This window comes from Galeopterus variegatus, unplaced genomic scaffold, assembly GCF_000696425.1.
Source record: "Galeopterus variegatus unplaced genomic scaffold, G_variegatus-3.0.2 Scaffold155, whole genome shotgun sequence".
NCBI lineage: Eukaryota > Metazoa > Chordata > Mammalia > Dermoptera > Cynocephalidae > Galeopterus > Galeopterus variegatus.
In genome coordinates this window covers 100,159-106,897 of record NW_007726266.1, presented here as the reverse complement: position 1 = coordinate 106,897, position 6,739 = coordinate 100,159, and positions in this window count along the sequence as shown.

Sequence of the window (6,739 nt, the reverse complement as noted above, 5' to 3'; positions counted from 1 at the left end):
GAGGTCCAGCCAAGTCCAGCCAGCCTCCAGCCAACTGGCAGTTCACCTCAGAGTATGAGTGAAACTTGCCAAGACCAGAAGAACAGCCCAGCTGAGCCTAACCCAAATTGTTGACCTACAGAATTATAAGATAAGCACATGATTGTTGTTTTAAGCCACTAAGAATTGGCATGGTTTATTTTTCAGCAAAAAAAAAAGCTGATACAGTAACTTTCTTAAGCCATCAGGATTATTACTGCCCACCACTCCCATTGGATTTTGATGACCTATAGCCCACTTATCCTATATTTTTTATTCTTTTGTTCAAAATACATACCCTGGGTATCTGCTGTATATCAAGCAGGGCTGGGTGTTAGAAACACAGCAATGAACAGAGTCTTGGTCCTGTGACAGACACATGCACAGGCCATCTTAGTTCAGAGTGATATTACAACAGTAAGCATATATTAGCAAGAGGGGACATAGGATGGGCATCTAACCCAAATGAGGGCATCGGATAAGAATGATATTTAAAGATGAGGTACAGAGTGTACAAAATCTGGGAGGATAAAGCAGGTGGGTAAGGTAAAGAAAGGGCAAGAAATTCAGTATGGCTGGAGCCCAGAGTACAGGAGGAAAGATGAAGCTTAGATTGAAAAAGGAACTAGAACATAGAGAGCTCTGTATCCTTTTGCAGAGAATTTAGATATCTACTGAAGGAGAATATAATCTAAAATAATAGGAATTATAGAAAACTTACAAGGGCTGCAATGTGGAGAATGAACTGGAGAGCCCAAAACTAGAGGAAAGGAGACTAGTCAGGTGGCTGTTAAGGTCCTACAGACGATGGTTGTTGGCAGTTTGAAATAAGGTGGCAGAAGTGGCAATGGACGGCCGGCCCGTGGCTCACTCGGGAGACTGTGGTGCTGATAACACCAAGGCCACAGGTTTGGATCCCGTATAGGGATGGCTGGTTAGCTCACTTGGGAGAGCGTGGTGCTGACAACACCAAGTCAAAGGTTAAGATCCCCTTACCGGTAAAAAAAAAAAAAAAGTGGCAATGGAGAGAAGTGAACCCATTTTAGATATTCAAGAGTTAGGACTTGGTAAATGATCAGATTAGGATGATGAACAAGAGGAAAGAATAAAGGATGGCACCCAGGTTTTTGGCTTAGCCAAATGGCGATAGACATTCAGACAGGGAACCTGGATAAGGAGCAGATGGGAAAAGGGATGATGAATCCAGTTTGGAATATGTGGAGTTTGAGATGCCTTCAGGACTTCCAAATGGAGATGTCTATCAAGGAAGACCTGACAATATTTTATGTATTTGCTTACTGTCTAACTTGAAAAAAAATGATAGGAGGTGGTTGATAGTTGAGGAGTCTAGGGACTGGAAGGCTCCCCAAGACTGAAGAACAAGGGCATTGGGAAAACAGTAAAATAACTGGAAGGTGGTGGTCAGAGAATATGATGTTTAAGATTCAAGGGATGTAGGTGCTCTCAGTTAGCTCAGTTAGTTAGGGTGCAGTGTTGATAACACCAAAGTCAAGGGCTTGGGTCCCCATGCAGACCAGCTGCAAAAAAAAAAAAAAAAAAAAAAAGTTCCAGGGATGTAACAGTAATACATAATGGGTTTGAAGATGATCCTAAAAAATGAGGCCAAGGTGATGTATGAGTCACCCGAGATGATAGTAGGCTTTGAGGTAAAGACAGACTGTTGAGCCAGATATCAAAATCTTTAATAAATGAGAAAGGTTGGTTGAAGACAGTAAAGAGGGTGGGTAATGGCATAACAGGATGGCAAGAGCTTCAAAAAAAATGGGGGTATGTATAGTCAGGGAACAGAAAACCCAGAACAGTTTGAGGGTATCAGTAACACAATGAGAGGTGACTAGAAGGACTTATACTTGGGGCAGCTGGCAAAGATGACTGGAACATGAGCTACAGAATGACCTGGGTGGCCCACGCTGTCCTGGTATGGATCGCTTCTGCTTTATAAGGAATTCAGTTCCTCTGCAAGAAAGAGCAGCAGCCCTCGTGGGGGGATCCTTTAAAGGGCAGGCCAGGGATAGAATTTTCAGATTTATCATATAAAAACACAGGATGTTGGGCCGGCCCGGTGGCGCACTGCTACAGTGCACCGCTTGGGAAGCGCGGCGGCGCTCCCGCCAAGGGTTCAGATCCCACATACAGACCGGTTCCCGCTCACTGGCTGAGCGAGGTGCGGGAGCAACACCGAGGGTTGCGATCCCGTAGCTGGTCCCGGTCCGGTACGGGCGCGACACTGAGGGTTGCGATCCGTTGCCAGTCACGAAAAAAGACAAAAAGGAAAAAAAAAAAAAACACAGGATGTCCAGTTCAATTTCAATTTCAGATTATTCCATGGGACATAATTACAAGGAAAAAATTATTTGTTGGTTATTTGAGGTGCCTGAAGCTTCTTACTAATTTCTACAAAGATTTGGCATCACTGTGGTCCTAACAACCTGCCAGCTGGTTAACTTCTCGCCTATCCAATTCAACTCCTTTGGATTAGTAAGAACAAGCTAACTGCTGTAACTACTAAACCTTAAAACCTGTAACAATTGAACATAAGTTTATTTTTGTCACTAAGCCAGTCACTAAGCTAGAGAGGCCCTTTTCCATGTAGTCATTTAGGGCTCAGGTGGATGCAGACTCTGCCCTGGGTGCCAGCTTCCTTCCAGCCAGATGGAAGGGAAGAACATGGAGGAGCACCAGGGTAGGTTTCTACAGGCCAGGCCTGAAAGTGGTGCGGGCACCCCTGCACAGTCCACCGGCTGGAACTCAGTCACATGGTCATGTGTAATGGCAAGGGAGGCTGGGGACTGTAGTTGAGCAGGGTGCGCAAAAAGAACAAGGATCAATCAAGGAGCAATCTCTGCCACAGCCCTTACTAGGTCTGTGTGGGTTCCCTAGGGGTCAAAAGATTCTGGATTAATAATAACCTTTGCTCTAGGGCCAGCCCGGTGGCGCACTGCTACAGTGCGCCGCTTGGGAGTGTGGCGGCGCTCCCGCCGAGGGTTCGGATCCCACATACAGACCGGCCGCTCACTGGCTGAGCGAGGTGCGGGCGCGACACCAAGGGTTGTGATCCGTTGCCGGTCACGAAAAAAGACAAAAAAAAAAAAAAAAATAACCTTTGCTCTAGAAGACCAGGCACACAACCACACCACACCCCCCCATCCTAATTGCTACTGGAAATGTGAACAAGGACAGAATTAAAAGACATCACATTCGTTCTTTTTTTTTCTAGGAATCACAGGGTTTTGTGGGTTGGTTTGGTTTTTTTGTGATAGCTAAAAGTGGTACATATTAAATGGATCTCACCAAAAGGAGTAGGAAAAGTCCATTCTGTTGCTCCAAATTCTAGCTGCTCAGGCATCAAATTCTTTTGTCCTTCCACTACATCATTCCAAACAACAAATGTTTTCCCCCAGTTTCTGCTTATGTAAATGTCGGTCACCATGACAACAAAAAAAGACTGCCCTTGATCATATGGCAGCTTGCTGAGGAACAAGCAACTAGCTGGTTCAGACGAAAACCTAACCCCAAAGGCATGCCTAACAAGGGAAAGGAGAAACTGGGGCAATATTTTATTCAAAAGAAAAAGTGAAAGCAGAGGAAGCACTTGATTCTAGTGGGAGAAAAGTTGGGGCCAAAGAATTTAAATAAACCATTTCCTCTTATTACATTGTTTTTGGGTGATGGGATCTAGCTTTCTCCTTTTTTCCTGTTATATCACAAGGCTCCTAAAAGGATTTGGGCCCCAAACTCAGGCCAATTCTACATCCAACCCACCTGGGGTCATGCCCTAAAACCATTATACACAGAGAATCCACTAGGACCCTGCCCTGTTGCATTCTTGAGTTACTGCCTTTGGGGTCTGTAATTCTGAAAGACCTGAACAACAGGATAACAGGTAAATATGTTGAATGGTGTTTGGGATATATTAAGCTAATCCATTACAATAGCATTTTAGAACAAAATAATTTGACCATAATCATGACATCTAGGGTAATGGGATTCAGCCTTTTGGACATTATGGCTAAAGCTAGAAACTCAAAATAAGATACAACCAGTGAATAATCACTGTATGGGGCCGGCCCGGTGGCGCACTGGAGAGTGCGCCGCTTGGGAGTGTGGCGGCGCTCCCGCCGAGGGTTCGGATCCCATGTGGAGACCGGTTCCCGCTCACTGGCTGAGCGCGGTGCGGGCGCAACACCGAGGGTTGCGATCCCGTTGCCGGTCCCCGGTACGGGTGTGACACCAAGGGTTGCGATCCCGTTACCGGTCAGTAAAAAAGACACAAAGGAAAAAAAATAAAAATAAAAAAATAATCACTGTATGAATATAGCTTCCCTCTAAGTGATGAGGAGGGACATCTCCACAGGGCTCATCACCACAATACTGGGAATCACACAAATTCAACACTGGGCTCTGAAAAGCATTTCATGTTTCTGCAACAGAAGAACCTTCCTAAATGGGTTTTAATCTGACCAATAATAAAATGAACCTAGTCTTACACAAGACCATGGATGCTAGGAAATGCAGCTGGGAGTTGACCAGCTGAATCCCTATTCCCTAGCACCACACTTGCTCTGGAGAAAACATTATTCATTCAACAAATATTTCTTGTCTGCTGTGAACCAGGCTCTACGCTGGGTTATGGAGATACATTGAGTAAAGTCAGATGTTGCTCCTGTCCTACTGGAGTTGACTCACAGCCTAGTGGAGATGGAATTAAATAATCCCAGAAATACATAATTACAACCTGAGAGGAGGACTATGAAGTTAAATGATGTGATGATTATAAATGGAATCTAGGGGTTCAGGGGAGGCATCTCTGAGGAAGTGCAATTTAAGCTGGAACCAAGAAAGTAAGAGTTGGGGGGAGGAAGGGAATACCTAGATTGAGAAAGGGCTTGCCCATCTGAAGAGCTGAAGGGAAAGTCTGTCAGGAGCACATACAGCAAGACTGGCTGAGGAAAGGTCGACGCAGCTGTGTAGGCCATTTTAAGGAACGTACATTGTATCTTATGATCAGGAAGAAGCCATTAAAGGGTTTTAAGCAAGGGAATGTTATGATCAAGTTGGCCTCGTGAAAAGATCACCCTGGTTGCTCTTTAATGAAGAGATTGGGGAGAGTGGATGACTAATAAGGAGCTTGTTGCAGTGGCCCACAAGAGAGATGATGGCTGCTTGAATGGGGGTGGGAGAGGCATAAAAATGTGGGATAGGGAATATTTTGGAGGTGGAGTTGACAGGACTTGGATGTAGGGTGCAGGGAAGCCTATAAATAGGCAGCCAACTGGAATGGAACATAAAGCACAGTAATCAAAGCTAATATTTGCTGAGTGCCATACACAACTCGGTACTATACAAGGGCACTCAGTCAAGGCAAGGAGGGGCTAAAATTCAAACCACACTTTTACCTGCATTTGTGATGCCATGAGCCTGGTCAAACACTTACCTTTAGAAAGCCACCAGGGGCCACAGTGGGGGTTATAGATGTGGTTCTTGCTATTACTCCTAGAATGTTAAGAGTCACAAGAGCAGAGTCCATTATTCCACAGGTTCTACCACTTAGAACTGCTGTAATCTGATCAAAATTCCTAGTCGAGGGGCTGGCCAGTTAGCTCAATTGGTTAGAGTGCAGCCTTGTAACACCAAGGTCACAGGTACAGATCCCCATGCCAGCCAGCCACCAAAAAAAACCGAAACAACAACAAAAAAAACCTACTCACTAAAGCACCCAGTCAGCCCTGATAGCTAAACAGCCAACAAAATACGGAGTCAAATCCCCCCTTAATGATAATGAATACTTCATATTTAAAGTCGTTCCTTTCTATGGCGCTAGAGGTATCCTTAGGTTCATGTGATACTCTCTCAATACAAATAGTTACAAAATAGTCATGAATGAGGTTAAGGTTGCTAGAATCCCACCGTAGGCAATCTTTGGACATGGTGGCAACAGTAGCCCAGGCAGCCAAAGCTTTGCGTTAGGGTTCCCAGGCATGAGGGGCATCTGCGAACCTGTGGAGTCAGGTTGGAGGCCTAACAGGACAGCGAGGTAGCATCAGGTCAGTATAGAAACCTGCACAAATGGCAGAGTAACTCCAGGAAGCTCAGTCTTGCATTACACAAAACTCTAGCACAGCCCGGTATTCAAAAAACAGTATTAATGTACCCTTATATGGCACCAAATTCACTTGCTCCCCGCAGTAGATACTTTCCCAGTATAAAGGAGAAAGGAAAAGCCCATCTTAGACCTCACCTCAAGACTCCTTTCCTAGTTCCCTTGCAGATACTGAGAACTCTAGAGAAGCCTAATTGTCCCACCATCTTTAAATGAGGGTTAGAAACTCCATGAAGTTTTCCCGAAAGGAACAAAGGGGGCTTTGAACAAGTCTACCTCTACATGTCTAATATATAACTATTTTCCTTCCCACCCCCAGAAAGCTAAAATGTACAAAATCCCCCAATTTGAAATGGGAGGATAGAAAAGATTGATCCAAGCCAGTTTACCTTTGATCATTTAGTCAACATTTGAGTGCCCACTTTGCTAGGATTCAACACAGGTCTAAAATCTAAGTCAATCAGGCCAACTGCAGAAACACTGGAAGCATCTCCTTGACCAAAAGCCAGCTGGGTGTGCATTTATTTCTGCTCACTCTCCTCCTGTATCTCTGGAGAATCTTCAAGACTGCTCTTTTCAGATGTCACTTATTGGTGATTA